Raw genomic sequence first — 17,176 nt, forward strand, 5'->3', positions numbered from 1 at the left:
ATTAATATTTTAAGATAAGTGAGTTTTCATTTTCAATAAGTGTTTGATATTAAAACAGTTTTTATTTTATCATTAAAATAATATTTAATAGGTGTTTTATGATCTTTCTTTTTTCTACTTAATTAGTGTAACAAAATTTCGGATTTTCCGTTAGTTAAACCAAAGTTAGAAATCAAGTAGAAAAATTACTTAGTAGAAAACTAAACTACGAAAAATGTAGCAGAGATAGGAATATAGATAGAAAAATCAACAGATTTGACGGAATTTGTTTTTGATCCATATCTTTTGATTATAGAGTGTCCTAATGACAAAAATCAAAATATATTTTAAAGATGAAGAGTACAGTTTTCGTATACAACGTTTGTATTTTGCCTCAAATGAAGTCCATTCTTATAAAGCTGTTAAATAAACGTTGCCGGTTTTTTGCAATTTATTACGATTCTTATGAGATCAATAAAATTTATTATTGCGATTGATCGGTTGCTAAGAGCTTTAACTTGAGAACCTATAACAGCAAATTTCAATTTTAAGTTGTGACAACAAGTATGAAGCATTTGAAATATGCCTAAAAACGCTGAATTTAAATTTTCACATTATTAAATAATCTCATGTCAGGAGAAATATTTCTACAAAGTAGGTATTGAACGTAAATTTGTAGATGTTGTGTTATTTCGAAAAACGCACTTATGCAATCGAAAAGAAGCAGCATTAAAGTTTTATATCGTTGTAATGTGAAAGTGTAAACTCGTTTTTAGGCGTATTTCAAATTCCTCATATTTGTTGCCAAAAATCAAAATCGAAATTTTTTGTTGTGTTTTTTGAAGATTAGGCCCCACCAATATAAATTCCATAGTGACCGTTTAGTGGAAGTTATAAATTTGACTGATCTCATAAGAGTCATCAAAAATGGCAAAAATCGCGCAACATTTTATGGTGCGGACACGTAAGACGAATGGAGGAAATGAGAATCCCCAAAAAGTGTTAGAATGGACCCACACAGAAAAACGAAAACGAGGAAGACCAGCAACTACATGGATAAAGAGCATATCCAAGGTGATGTTGGAAAGAAATCTAAGAGAAGAAGACTGCCAAAATAGAAAGCAGTGGCGATTAGGAACGGAAAGGCGTAGAACGCTATAAAACCGACATCTGATAAGTTGATACCAATTTTATTTAAAAATCTTAACTGACCTTCAAAATCGACTGTCGCTTCAAGGGTTGTTTCTAAGAGAACATTTCTTTCATTTCATTAAAGATGATTTCCGTAGGGGTAGTTATGAAAATATTGGGAATAAATCTGCTAAACAGGAAAAAAAGTGGAATGAAGATATTAGCACACTGAAAGAAAGAACAATGATAAGAATCGGTTTAGATAAATTTCCAACGGGACGGAACAGTATAGGTCGACCCTGAAAAAGGTACAGCGACAATCTGAATATTGATTCGAGTGGATGATGTTTAAACAGTCTATTCGCCCAAAATAAAGCAGGAAGAAGGAAGAAGAAGAAGGAGGTGTTCCGTGGTTGTGGTTGGATATTGTATGTAATAACCTGATTATCCACGAAAACAAATAAATAAATTTAAATAAAACGTAAAACAACAAACTGTCAATAATATCTTTATTTCGGCAAAGAGGGTGTTTTGCTTATATCTCGTAGAGGGAGTGTAATTCTTCCCGGACCGGAGGCTTGTGACTGATTGACTGAACTAATTAGTTTTGTCATCATGGTTTCAGAATTAAATGTATTTAAACTGATTTATTCCTCGGTCTGGATGATGTGATTAGAAACGGTATTTTGTTTCGCATACATATAACTGAAGTTTAGGCCATTAATTTTATACATATGGTTTTGTATAGGTATTGGTATGAGCGAAAAAAATGTAAATTTTAAATGAAGCGTATTATTTCGTTTAGGGAGAAAAGTTATTAAAAATTATTAATTAAAATTAATAATTAAAAAATAGTAATGGTAGCTTGCCGCTACAGAGGAAACGATTTCCGCACTGGAAATCGAAACGGTAAATATAAAAGAGTGTTAACTAGTGGTTTTAATAATAGTAATTGATTTAAAATTGCCATAAGAAAATAGTTTTATAGCCACATCGTATTAGTTGTCAGATTTTTTAAGCTTTAGTGTAAAGAGCAAATATTCGCTTGTCATACAACGTATAATTTTGGAAATATGGTAGATCTTACGACACAAGAAATTCGGGACTGTCCTACTTCAGAGGCATACTAACTACCTTTCGCGTTTAAAAGGTATTAACAGTAAGAGCATGCTCCTTTGATCCCACAATAATTCATGGTGTAATCCACAAGAGTATAGTGGAGTACGGGAAATAACAGGTTTATTTCTCATTATTTTGTTACTCTAGCACGCTCTAACATCAAATATTTCGTGAGCAGTATAAATAAATACTTTGACTCCATAAATAATTTATAGAGTGCGAGCACGTAGATATTTATATTTGATGTACGTAATTTTACTGAAACTAAAAAAAAATAATATTTCCTATTTTACTGACGGTAATAATTAATATACATATTAAACTCTCAAACAATATCAATAGTTAAAATAGCGAACATAGGGTTTTTGTATTACAAATTGCATAGAGAAAAAGGATTTTTTACGAATAAAATACAGGGTGCAACAAAAATACAGGTCATAAATTAAAGTACATATTCTGGGACCAAAAATAGTTCGAATGCCTCCTAACTTGCCTTAGTACAAATATGCACATAAAAAAAGTTACAGCCCTTTAAAGTTACAAAATGAACTCGAATATGTCGAAAACTATTAGAGATTTTTTACTGAAAATGTACATGTGGCATTCTTATGGCAGGAATATCTTAAAGCAAAATGATGATGAAATAAAAATTTTAAGGGGTTTTGTTCCCTTAAACCCCCCAAACTTTTTTGTACGTGTCAATTAAATTATTATTAAGGTACCATTCGTTAAATTCAATATTTTCAAAACTTTTTTCCTCTTAGTATTTTTTCGTTAAGGCAGTTTTTAACGAGATGCGGCTTCTTTTTTAATATGTTTACATAAAAAATTTATGGGGGTGTTGTGCCTTTAAGCCCCCAAATATTTGTGTACCTTCCAAAAAAACTATTACTTCAGTACCATTAGTTAAACACAGTATTTTTAAAACTATTTTGCCTCTCTGTATTTTTTCGATAAGGCACCTTTTATCCAGATGTGGCTTCTTTTGTAATATGGTTCAAAATATACCTATGTAAATGATATACCATTGAACCTATGTTCAATGTAAATCATAAATAAATTTTCATATTATTACCAAGTCTCCATAATCGTACTTAAGAGGATCGGTACGTATTTTCGGCTGCAATGCTATTCAAATGGGGATTTATTTTTTTCGAATCCTGAGAAAACTAATAAGTACCTATTTTTGAAAAATTTAAACGCAGAATGAAAGATTACGTTATTAGCAAGGGCCGACAGTCCCTGAGAACTTCTACAATGTTTATTTTAATAAGTTATAGGGGTGAAAAAATAAGAGAAAATATAGTATGATTTTTAATTTCAAATATCTCATTCGAAAGAAACTTCTTATATATTCTAAGGGACTTTCGGCCCTCGATAATAATTTAGTCTTTCATTTTGTGTTTTTTTTAAAAATATTTATTAGTTTTTTCAGGATTCGAAAAAACTGGAAACCATGTTCGTGGAAATCGAACATTCGCTATCTTTGTCATACAACGCACTCATTAGAATATATTGTTATGACAAGACTCAAGACAGTGACAAGTAGAGATGTGTCCGACCCGCTATTTTGATATAGCAGTTCATTCTGCTACTGCTTTTTGACGCTTTTACGATGATCATAAAATCAATCAAAGAGTTGTTTATTAAATAGTATTGATAGTTTATTTGAAAAATAATAATTGATTTAAGGCGTACAATTAATAAAACGTTATTTATTGTTTATATATTATTTATGGAAAATCCAAGTTTTTCAAGTCATTAAAGTTCAAATAAAAGTATTATTTTATAAGAGTTTGTTCCGATAACCGTAAATAGGTTTAGCTATAAAGTAAAGTGCCCATGGTGGCATAAAATGTAGTAAATGCTAATGCTTCAAGTACGTATTACATTTTTGAAGATTTCACTAAACTTAAAAGCATTTGCTTTTCGCCGTAGTATTTGCTACTATTTACCAGCCTACATATAAAAATGTACTACGCTTTTGAAGTATGTGCTTGTTTAGTAGTATTTTGCTTCAGTTTAAGTGAAGTTGGTGGGTGGACGTCTTCGGCGTAGGTATTTTTTTGTTACAATATGGCAGCATTTATGAATATGTGTCATAGAAAAATTTACAAACTAAGAAGAAGATTCTTAATTTTTGGGGTCATTATTTTATCAAATAAAATTTAATAATTGTGAAGAAGATTAACAAATAACAATTGTTCATTTTTATCCTCGCGTAACTCTTTTGTCGCTTCGGATCTGAGTCACTCATTTTTACTCATGTACAGCTGGTTCCAAAAAAAAACTGATACGACTCTTAAAGCGTATTTTATAGAAAATTGAGTAGTGTACTTTCTTCTTCTTCTTCTTTTTGTTTTTGGTCTCGCTGCAAGGCAATTACCAGCACGATTTATAGGCGATCTTGATCATAGATAATAATATATAGTATTACCGGATGTAGTCTGACTCTAAGCCATATCAAAATCGCTGACTATGTTCTTGTAAAAAGCTTTTGATGAGGTGTGGGTGTAATATAATGAATATGAGTTTAATTATATTTAATTTATTATTATTATTTACATACTGTCACTGTCACTGCCAAATCTTAAAATTTGTCAGGTAACTTCAACCTCAAAAAATGGCTGTTTGTTTGTTTATTTTATTATTTATCTGTCATAATAAATATAATATAATGTCAGACCAATCATACACTGCTCAAAATGATCAAATCTTACTAAGAGTCGTATCAGTTTTTTTAGGAACCAGCTGTACAATTCTAATAATTTGGTACGTAACAATGTGAATTCACAAATCACAAGCACATAGAAAACTAATTCCATCACGATTGGTGTAATGCAGACACGGCTGGCGCTACGCTTTGTAGTAGATACGGTGCCGTGGCCGTTAGTAGGCATCCGCTATGAGAGAAATTTTTTGGAAAATGCGAAAATATACATTATTTTAAGCCATCCTCAAAAAAAAATTTTGCGGATTATCCATTAGTTTTCATAATAAAAGACTTTGAAAATTGGATTTTATACACTTTTTTAGACCGCCATATTGATAATTACATGTGACGTTGCTGGATGTTGCCAAATCTATAAAAAATTTTAGTTTTACAAGTAACAAATTTTGACGCATTTTTGAGGACCGCCTAAAAGGAGGACTTCGCAGATCGTGCCGTGACGTCACCACTCACATGTGATTTGTGCTGTTGATGTTTGATTGTTTTGGTATAACATAACATAACCTAAGAAATTATTTTTTGGCAGTCTTGATTCGTATTTTAATAATTATTGTGGATTTCTTTCTTAAAAAATACAGGAAAATGGGAGTGTTTTGCCGTGAGTGTAATAAGGAGTTTCAGACTCAATCGGCACAATAGAAACGTGCATACAAACTATATAGAATATGAAACTCCTAAAAGATATTGCTGCAAGGAATGTAACTTGTTTTTCAATTTTAATAAAGACTTACGTGCTCATTTATTGGACCATGTTACAGAATTAGTGAATCTTCAGTTTAAAGACTTAGTTTTAGCTAAACTCAGTAAATTGTATTTGTTATTGTTATTAAATACAGTCGGAAAAATGAAAGAATACCCATGAACAAACATATAAAACACGCTGTATTCTCCTGTCACCGTGTCACACAAAAAATTGGCCAGCGCAAGTACATGTAATAATTATTGTTACATATACTTGCACTGGACAATTTTCTTTGTGACACGGTGACAGAAAAATACAGCGTGTTTTATATGTTCGTTCATGGGTATTCTTTCATTTTTCCGACTGTAACAAGATTACAATTTACTATTTTTCTGACTCTATGTAAGCTTTGTCTAGAAAATTGTAAAATTTTCAGTAACAATAAAGCATATTTCAATTCTATTCTATAATAAATTATTTTCTTTCACGTTTTTGTTTTATTCTACATAATTTCTCGTTAATGTAACTGCAAAATTCAAATGTCGCTTTTCAATCTATTCAATCAGAAACAGCGACCCTAACTGAAAATAAGGTCACTTTCGACTTTATGTTTGTCCCATCGCATTCGGGTATACAAGGAAATAAAAGAAACGGATCAACTAGCTGTTAACTGGAAAGTGCAAGCAAGGGACAGAACAGAATGGCGTAGAACGCTTGAGAAGGTCGAGGCTCTTTAAGGGCTGTAGCACCAAGATGATGATGATGAAGATCAACTAGCCTGCTTGACATCCTTCTGCCAGGACTCCATTCATATTAACGAGGTTTCTACTTATGATTTGAAGTCAGAAATAAAATATAATGGGTTAAGTGCGTGGCAAAATAAGTGGAGTACATCATAAAACAAACTCAAAGAAATTAAACAATTAGTGAAACCGTGGCTTCGGCCAACAGCGGATAGACCCAACCAAGTGAAAATAACACATTTGCGGCTGGGACACAGTAACTTAACCCATAAGCACCTCTTTACGCGAACTGTGCCACCAATATGCGAAAATTGCCAAACAAAGCTCTCTGTGAAGCATATATTAATTCAGTGCAAAATATATGAAGCTACAATAAAAAGCACAATATCCCAAAGTATATAAAGGAAGCCTTAGGAGTAAACATGAATGTAAGTTATCTAAAAGACACTAGATTATATTGTCAGCTATTGTAACTTTACCTGTATTATGTTTTTATGTCGCTAATATCCCTTGTGGTTGCAGCGTAAAATAAATAAAAAAGAATATTTGTTTCTATAGAGTAATACTAAGATTACTTAAAATATCTTCAATTTGTGTAAACTGTTTATCTTGGTCTTTCTAAAAATTCTTAAGCATAAATTATATGTTATTTTGTTTTTATTAAATGTAATTTTTTGAGCAGAGTTATCAAATATTAAATTAGATGTTGGATCATAATTTGAGAATATAAACCTATAGTGTGTAGCTAGAATGTCAGATTATAGATGCTCATGATTCTCAAAAATGTACCTTGTAAAAAAAGGATACAGTCAGAAAAATGAAAGAATACCCATGAACGATCACATCTATCACTTATTTTGTATTTGCTGTCTTTTTCTATAAATAACAAACGTTTGTTATAGAAAGACAGCAAATACAAAATAAGTGATTGATGTGATCGTTCATGGGTATTCTTTCATTTTTCCTACTGTACAAAGTTATAAAACAATAAACATCTAAAACATGTAGGTACTGCATGTATAATAAAATTCTCAAAATTTTCAATAAATATATAGGATATGGGAAGACTGATTGACAATTTTGTGATGCTTCCTGGATATGTTTTAAATACTTTAAAACAATACTTTTATACATATTTTTTGTGCCAAATATAAATAATTCTGTATTATTGCTGTTTAAATTCAAATCGTAGTAATTTGCAAATGGTAGTAATGGTAACAAATATCTGTTACTTGGACAGTCTGATTATCTACTGACGCTATTTTTAATGAGTTCACTAAACCATCCAAACTAACCATAAATACATCCTTTTTGTATATGGAAGAAGACGTTTTGTATTTTAGATAATGTAAGTGGAACACACTTGAACTGATTCAATTGTTATATCGCACAGAAATAATCCATATCATACACACAGAGAGAGAGGGAGAGATCAAAATGAAGATAATTTTGGAGATGTTTTCTAACCTTATAGAATATTTTTGTGTTATGGGACATGGGGAAATAGAAAAATGATTAATATACACCTATGATTTTTTTATTATTTATTTATTTGTCATTTGCAGTTTAATTTTTAAATTGAATAAATCCACTTCTTATCTGTGTCTCCCTTCTACCCTTTTATCTGGCATACTTCTGTTGTGCCCTTTCCTCATCTTTTTCTATGTGAAGTTGTTGAGCTATGTTAAATAATGGCTTTGTTCTTTCTTGCATTATCTACTTTATTTTATTATTGCTTCTTATTATATCCTTCTGGAAATTGCTTTTTTTTTCTTAAAGAATGCGGGATTCCATCTACATGATTGCAATATCTGTAATTAATTTTTTTATTTATACATAGGTATATAGGTATAGGTATAATTCTCATATACATAGGTATATGAGAAAGGTAGGTAATAACAAATATTAAAATTAGATTTTATTCCCGTTATTGGATTCTTCAATTTTGCCATATAAATTATACAGAGTGTAACGAAAATACAGGTCATAAATTAAATCGCATATTCTGGGACCAAAAATAGTTTGAATGTAACTAACTTAGCTTAGTACAAATATGCACATAAAAACAGTTACGGCCCTTTGAAGTTACAAAACGAAAATCGATTTTTTCGAATATATCAAAAACTATTAGAGATTTTTTATTGAAAATGGACATGTGACATTCTTATGGCAGGAAAATCTTAAAATCTCAAATTATAGTGAAATTTGTGCACCTCATAAAAAATTTATGGGGGTTTTGTTCCCTTAAACTCCCCCAAACTTTTGTGTATGTTCCAATTAAATTATTGTGGTACCATATTAGTTAAATTCAATATTTTTAAAGCTTTCTTTTTTCGATAAAGCAGTTTTTATCGAGTTGCGGCTTCTTTTTTAATACATTTACATAAAAACTTTATGGGGGTTTGGTTCCTTTAAACCCCCCAAATGTTTGTGTATGTTCCAATTAAACTATTACTGCGGTACCATTAGTTGAACACAGTGTTTTTAAAACTTGTTTGCCTCTTTGTATTTTTTCAATAAGGCACCTTTTATCGAGATATGGCTTCGTTTTTAATATGGTTCAAAATATACCTAAAAATGTAAATCATAAATAAATTTTCATATTATTACCAAGTCTCCATAATCGTACTTAACCATATACAAATATGTCAAAATTATTTGTTTTCTGAACGTCTGCACTCAACTTACTGTGTACCGGTAGCTTTATAGCCTATTAGAGTGTTTTATGTTTTTGCGATTTCCCAAATTACTAGGTTTTTCACTTTTGATGTCAAATATCTCTGGATCCTTAGATGATAGAAGGTCCAAATTTTTACAGTAGTTGTAGATGGACAATATCAAGTGCCACGTAAAGTTTTATTGCAAAATGTACAAAAACAAGTAAAATAAAAAATAAAATCTAAACTTTTTTGGGTTTTTTTGTAGGAGTATTTTAAAAAATTTTAAAATAAAAGTTTCTTTCACTCCAACTTTACAAAAATGTACGCCGCACTAAAATGTAGTTTCAAAATAAAAAAAGAATTAGGTCTCTAAGTGCTTTGGTTACAGATATATGTGACATAATGTTAACATTGTCGTTAAATGGGACTTTGGGTGCCCTTAAGATACTACTGCCATAAGAATACCACATATCCATTTTCAATAAAAAATCTCTAATAGTTTTCGATATATTGGAAAAAATTGATTTTCACTTTATAACTTCAAATGGCTGTAACTTTTTTTATGTGCACATTTATAGTAAGATAAGTTAGGTTCATAGTAAATTTATGACCTGTATTTTTGTTACACCCTGTACAATATTAAAAAATTATTGTCTTTTGATATAACCAATTGGTTTAGTCCTAGCCTACTATTCAATATAGGTACCAATAATTGGATTGGAATATATTTATATAATATAGTAGGAAAAATGAAAGATTACCCATGAGCGATCAATCATAAACACATCTTTTCTGTTCCAGAAAATAATGAACTAGTACCAATACTGTAAGGACTGCTTATAAGTATTACATGTACTTGCTTTGGCCATTTTTTTGTGACAGGGTGACAGAAAAATACAGCGTGTTTTATATGTTCGTTCATGGGTAATCTTTCATTTTTACTACTGCAGTATTGTAAGGCTTTCAAAGTTTTCCCAACATTAACAAATTTTTACATAATTGAATAATAGTCCACTTTTTCTGTTTCATTAGCTATCATCCTATCATGTGTTTATTTAACTTTTCTTTGTCTTGTTATTGATTGGTCTTGTTTACTTACATATCAAAAGTTTTCAACTATGTAGGTAATATAATAGATATATTTATTTAAAACTGATTAACCTCTTGTTCAAACTCTTCAGTAAACTTTTTCATTTTGTTTTTACTTCTTCACCAATCCATATTTTTGAATGTTTTCTTTTTAAAACAATATTGTTTTCTGATTATTGTGTGTCTACTTCATGATTTTATATAATTATTTTTATTAATTCTGATTTACATACATTTCCTTCTTCCACAATGAAAATAAAATCATCTTGATTATTATTATGTGAATCGATATTGTATAATTTATTAGAAGTTGCAATAAAAATAAACACAAAAATCAGTTTAATTAAATCACCAACATTGCAACATCTGACTTTGACATAATTGGTGACGTTTGACCGTATGAGGTCACTCCTTATCTGTTACGTGTGACGTCACGGCACGATCTGCGAAGTCCTCCTTTTAGGCGCTCCTCATTTTTGTGGGGTAATGGACCTAACCTAACCAAACCTGGACCGTACGGGCATCGGTACAGGAGGGATTTTTCTCGATTTATCTTTGAAATCTAGGGATTTTTAAAGTGTGACATAATTTTTATATTTATTGCTAGTGCCACCTACTATGCAGTAATTAAACAATTCAAATTTAACAATACAGTTTTCTTCAACTTTGTTGGCGTTTAATGTTTTGTTACAAATTGACAGCTGACAATGACATTTTCTTATTTTTTTGTTAACATTGACAGCTGACAATGACATTTTCTTCTTTTTTTGTTGACATCGACAGCTGACAGTGATATTTTTTCCTTTTTTTTTTTGACATTGACAGCTGACAATGACATTTTCTTCTTTTTTTGTTGACATTGGCAGCTGGCAAATGGTAATGGCAGTTTACAATTAATAAACGGGCAGACTGCAATTGCGCGCAGCGGTCAGAAAGGAGGAAGACCTAACCCTTCGGTCCAAACCTAACTTACGGGTAATAGAGTGAGAGAACCGCAGGAGGTATTTGACCGCTGCGCGCAATCACAACCCACCCTAATAAACATAGTTTAATTTGTATCTCTCCATTGACCTCACCGTACATAAACGGCGACACTGTCTTTCTTTGCACTTAAACTGTTTTTTAATTAATCAAACACTTTGCAAATGTTGGATTAATTCTAAATCGCTTTTTTGTGTGATATTATTAATATCAAAATAAGAAGTTACATCCATTTTTCGATACTAAACGTGAATGACAACTAATCTTGTTTTGACAAATTTTCAAATTCCAAAGATATTTTGATTTATTTAAATTACATCAATATTTGAAACAGAAAACCTTACGATAAAAATTGGCAACCTAGCACAGTCGTTGTCGAATGTCGATCTAAATGTCATAAACATTTTGTGATTTTGTGTTGTGAATTTGATTACTTGATTGCAAAAAAGTTGACAGAGAGAATTTAAAATTTTGTTGGATTATAATATTTTCAATATAATCCAGTATTCTAATAAAAATAATGAATTTATACCGCACTAATATGGATTAATAAGATATAAATAAAAGGTCAGTACCTACAAATATAAAATATACACTTCTATTTGGGGAAAATATGTCTGAAATTAGTAAGGTTATGTATGGAAAAAACCAATTTTTAAAGTTGATTTTTATTTAAATGAATGAGTAATCCGCAAATTTTTTTCGGGAAAATAGCTTAAAACAATGTATATTTTCATATTTTCCTAAAAATTTTACCCGATGCGAATGCCTACTAACTGCCACGGCACCGTAGATACTTCTGGTCAGTAGTAGGTACTTCTGTTGTGTAGTAATAAATAGTTTACTCCTTTAAACGAGAATAAAATTTAATGCGAAAATTATTGGTTTACCGATAGATTTTATAGATCATATTTTCACTATAAAAAAATTAATTTAAAAAATACAAAAGTAATTAATTTGATATATGTAAAAAAGTACTTACTTCAATTGAGCTAACCGTCTCTTTCTTCGCTTTTCAGTAACACATTTCTTGTAACAACGTCCCATATTTTAATTTGCGCAAATAAAGAAATAAATAAAGTCTTTTTTCGACTATTTGTATAGTATATAAATAATGGTAACCACTGAATACATAATTAGTGAAAAAATAATCCTATCATTTATACAAGTAAAGGTTATCCAAGAACATTCAAAAACTGAACGAAACCTAAATAGCCATCTCTACCTTTCTAATGACAATGTCACTGTCAACCTAATGTTTATATCTGCAGTTTCCATACCAGTGAGAATTTTACTACACGTAATTTGCCGTGTAAAGACAGAAAAAGTAGGGATAGCCGTAAAATATTTGCGAATTATGTACCCATAGCCTTAACCATTTACAAATATGTGGTGGATTTGAAAAATATTCAAAATATCTCGATAAAAACTGACTTTTCGAAAAAGTACTAAGAGGCAAAAAAGTTATTAAAACATTGTATTTAACTAATGGTACTACAATAATAATTAAATTGGAACGTACCCAAAAGTTTGGGGGTTTTTAATTTTCATTTTGTAACTTTAAAGGGCTGTAACTTTTTTATGTGCACATCTGTACTAAGGAAAGTTAGGTTCAATCGAACTATTTTTGGTCCCAGAATATGTGATTAAATTTATGACCTGTATTTTTGTTAACCCTGTATAACATGTGTCAACATAACGACAATACGACCTATTCAACCTGCATAAAATGCTAAAGAAATGGCAGGGCTGCAAAAAAATAGCAACAACACAACTCTTTTAGATAAAAATCGAAATACTGTGATAACGACTGACGAAGAGCCAAAACGATGGAAAGAATATATGGAAGAGCTCGTTGACGACGAAAGAGGAAACCTATAAGACATATCTTTCGCAGATAGAGAAACAAATGTAGAAATTACAAAGGAAGAAATATTTTATGCAGTAAAGAACACCAGAAACGGAAAAAGCCCTGGCTCAGACCAACTGCTTATTGTTGTCCTTAAAATAATAGAAAATGAGTACATGAATATCCTCTTAAAGCTCTTTAATGAAATTTATCAGTCGGGTGATATACCCAATGAATGGTTGACCTCAACATTTATTTGTCTCCCAAAAAAGAAAAATGCTAGAGAATGCACCAACCACCACACCATAAGCCTGATATCTCACACACTTAAAGTGTTTTTAAAAATCATTCATTAACGCATTTACCAAACACTTGATATAGATATTAAAGAAACCAAATTTGGATTCCGTAGAGGCGTAGGTGCCCGTGAAGCTCTCTTTACATTTAAAGTACCAATCCAGAGATGCTTAGAAGTGAACCAAGATATGTACGTCTGTTTCATAGATTACAACATAGCTTTCGATAAAGTCCGCCACAAAGAGCTAATGGACGTCCTCAAAGAAAAACAATTACAATACACTGACCTTCGAATTATAGTAAATCTATATAATAAACAACAGGCACACATACGCATTAACGAACACACATCACAACAGTTCGAAATTAAAAAAGGAGAGCGAAAGGGGTGTGTATTGTCACCATTACCATTCAATGCTTACTCTGAAGAAATTATGAAAAGAGCTCTTGAGTGAGAAACAACAGGAATAAAGGTCAATGAAACAATTAACATTAGATATGCGGACGATACTATCATAATAACGGACAATATCCAAAACCTCCAAAAGTTAATGAACAAGATAGTTGAGTATGGAGAAGAGTATGGATTATCAATAAAAATCAAAAAAACCAAATTTATGAGGATATCAATACCCAAATTAATGACGAAAGCCTTACTTCTTCTTGCAGTACCGTCTCCTATCGGATATTGGCTACCACAGCAATCTTAACCTTGTTGGCTGCAGCTCTGAACAACTATATTGAACTGCACCCATACCACTCCCTTAAATTTCACAACCAGGAAATCCTCCTACGTCCCACATTTCTTTTTCGCACCTTACATTTAACGGTAAAATTTTGAAACAAGTTAAAAGCTACAACTATCTTAATACAATAGTTAATCACACAAACGATTACTCCAAAGAAATCAAAGTTCGAATAGAGAAAGCCCGAACAAACTTCAATAAAATGAGAAAGGTACTTTGTGCAAGAGAACTGAAATTACATTTGAGAGTTAGGCTGCCAAGGTGTTATATTTTCTCGACTCTGCTTTACGGGATAGAAGCATGGACACCTAATGCGTCGACTACTAAAAAGTTGGAGGCATTTGAACTGTGGGTGTATAGAAGAATCCTATAGAGAAAATCTCATGGACCGAGCATATAACAAACAACGAACTCATGAGAAGAGTAAACAAAAGAATGGAAAGATTGGAAACCATCGAGGCACGAAAGCTGCAATATCTGGGACATATTATGCGTATTGAGAGATAGAACATACTTCAGTTAATTATACAATAGAAAATTCAGGGCAAAAGAAGTACAGGAAGGAGAAGAATCTCATGTTTGCGTAACTTAAGGAAATGGTACGGATGCGCATCAACCGAACTATTCAGAGCAGCAGCATCTAAGATCAGAATAGCCATGATGATTGCCAACCTCCGTCGCGAAGATGGCACGTAAAGAAGAAGAAGTCAACATAACACTTGCAAACAAAAATAAATAATTTGATTGGTTCACGTATCGTATATACTATATAGTACAAACTGATGAGGAGTTCGGTCCTGCCAAGTACACTAGTTGGTGCGTACTGATCAGCTCCAAACAAAAACAGTTATTTGGATAGTATCTAATGAGCAAAAAAAAATATTTTCGCATATATAAGTGTATAAGAGTGCGTTCAACTATTGTACGTAAGTACTCTTTAAAATTATATAGAACCAAGCTATTCCAGTGGAATTTATTATTTGTCAGAAGTCGGTTTGATACAAAAAAACCCTAAACACGTTTATTCGTTATCTATAACGACATGATAAAATCACCTGTTGTAAGACAGGTCCGTATTTCAGTTTTTACTTGGTTTTGAATAATAAAGAAAATATGTCAAATCCGACTGCCGGGACTTCTGATTACAGGAGCGCCCAAATGGAAAACACTACTAAAACTTATTCTACTGCTTTGATTGAAAAACAATTCCCAACGAAAGAGCAAGCCATTGTATTCCCATCCATTGAAAACCTTAAATTTCAAGATTACCTGATTTTACTAGGAACGTTGATCGAGCCTAAAAATATCCTATTTTCCTCAAGGCTTTCTAACAACAGAGTGTGTATGTACCTTGCAAACAAAAAGATTGTTGAACATTTTATGAATAATTATGGAAGGTCTATAGAAATTAATAACCAAAAAGTCCAAGCACGCAAGCTAATCACTCTAGCAGAAAGACTAATTCTGTCAAACGCTGTTTCCACCATTCCGCATGCTTTAGTAACTAAAAAAATTGAAAAATTGGGCCTTCAAACCATGTCTCCCATGTCATTTCTCAAGATAAGCGCTGGTTTGCCGGAATTCAACCACGTTTATAGTTTTAGACGACAAATTTTTATCACACCACCGCTTGCCCCAATACCTGAATCCATATTAATTAATTATGATAACACCAACTATAGGATTTTTTTGGCACAAGATTCCTTGATCTGTTCTTCATGTAAATGGCCAGGCCATACCGCAGCAAATTGCAAAACAATCCAAGAATCAGTTTCTGAAAATCCACCCCCAATCATCTTCGCAACCCACACCTTCCCAAATACTTTCAAACAACCCCTCAAAAACTCCAACCTCAAAACCAATTATCAATATAGATACAACCCAGTCTACGCACAATAGCTCAAAACGCAGTTTGGATGACATTGTTACACCTCCTCTAGCGCAAGATGCTAATTCAGAAATCCCAAGTCTTGAGCCGTTTGTTAAACCTAATGATGCTCCAGCTAAAAAACCAAAGAAAAGTAAGGGAAAGACTCCAACTCACGTACTCATGAAACCGACCAAGGCATTCATCTCAGAGCAAAACCCCTCATTTGGTCTTGATTTTAATCAAATATCCGATCTATTTGAAAATGTTTATAGTGCTGCACAGGACTCAGTCAGCATCATAAAAAACTACACTAGCGAATTTGAAGCTTTAGTGGAAATGCTAACAGCAGTATACCCGTATTTCAAACAAAGATCCATTAAAGTTAGATGTACAAAAATAAGAAAGAAACTACTGCAGCATTTAGAGATGACTTACTCGGATACTGAGGCATCAGAGACTGAAAGTAAGTTTTCTCAAGAACAGAAACGTGAACTTCTGTTACACTCCCAAATTTCAGTTTTATTTATTATAAATGGGCTTCTCATCAATTTTGCAGTGGAACATTATAGTGGAGCTGATATGTGAAACAATTGTGCATTTAATGATAGAAGTATATAATTTGGACCACATATACTGCACATATAAAGGTTTAAATTTAGATATGAGGCCATCTCAGATTTTGCCTTTTACAAAAATAGCGGGGAGTCAAAATGGCGACTATACATTGTGACTAATAGCACGAAAACTTTTGAACAAGACTTCAGATTTCAACCAAATTTGGTATATAGGTTCTTTTTTTATGTATAAGATCGAGGTCTTGAACGGGAATAATCGGTTTACCAGAAGTTGTGTTTTTCCTGATTTTTATGTAAAAATATGCTGTGTTCTTTTTCAATTCTTTCACCCTGTATGTACTAATTTTTCAAAAAGTTAATACCGCCATTGAAAAGAGCGTAAAAATATTTTTTCTACGGCCGTGCTAAAAGAGCCACTTTCCCGCACGCATTTCGTTTCCGAAAGTTGCACTTCCCCGCACGGCATGCGTGAAAGTAAATTTTCCCGCACGACGTGCGGGAAAGTAAAATACCTTGTATTATGGCATTATAATATGTTATAATACATGCAATAAACTAATATTTAGATATTATTTACTAATTTATTTCAAATTTATCTTCCTGTGTTCATGTTTTAATGAAATTAGCGCAATAATTCGATGAAATAAAATGATTTTGACATAATATTTAAAAGTCGGATCAGTAGACAATTACAATGGTTTTAAATCGTCGTCATGGAAACCAA

General features: G+C 31.8%; 1 protein-coding gene and 1 long non-coding RNA gene across 2 annotated transcripts in view; both read right to left on the reverse strand.

Annotated features, from left to right (window-relative positions):
* Positions 1 to 17,176, reverse strand: part of LOC126882573 (uncharacterized) — a 481,344-nt gene that overhangs the window by 437,790 nt on the left and 26,378 nt on the right. The window lies entirely within an intron of this gene.
* LOC126881334 (uncharacterized) lies at positions 8,019 to 10,905 on the reverse strand. The gene is made up of 2 exons (XR_007696804.1): positions 10,145 to 10,905; positions 8,019 to 8,196 (listed from the first exon to the last, which is right to left on the reverse strand). It is a non-coding gene; the product is annotated as an uncharacterized LOC126881334 (long non-coding RNA).

The sequence above is a fragment of the Diabrotica virgifera genome, chromosome 3, assembly GCF_917563875.1.
Source record: "Diabrotica virgifera virgifera chromosome 3, PGI_DIABVI_V3a".
NCBI classification, from domain to species: Eukaryota; Metazoa; Arthropoda; class Insecta; order Coleoptera; family Chrysomelidae; genus Diabrotica; species Diabrotica virgifera.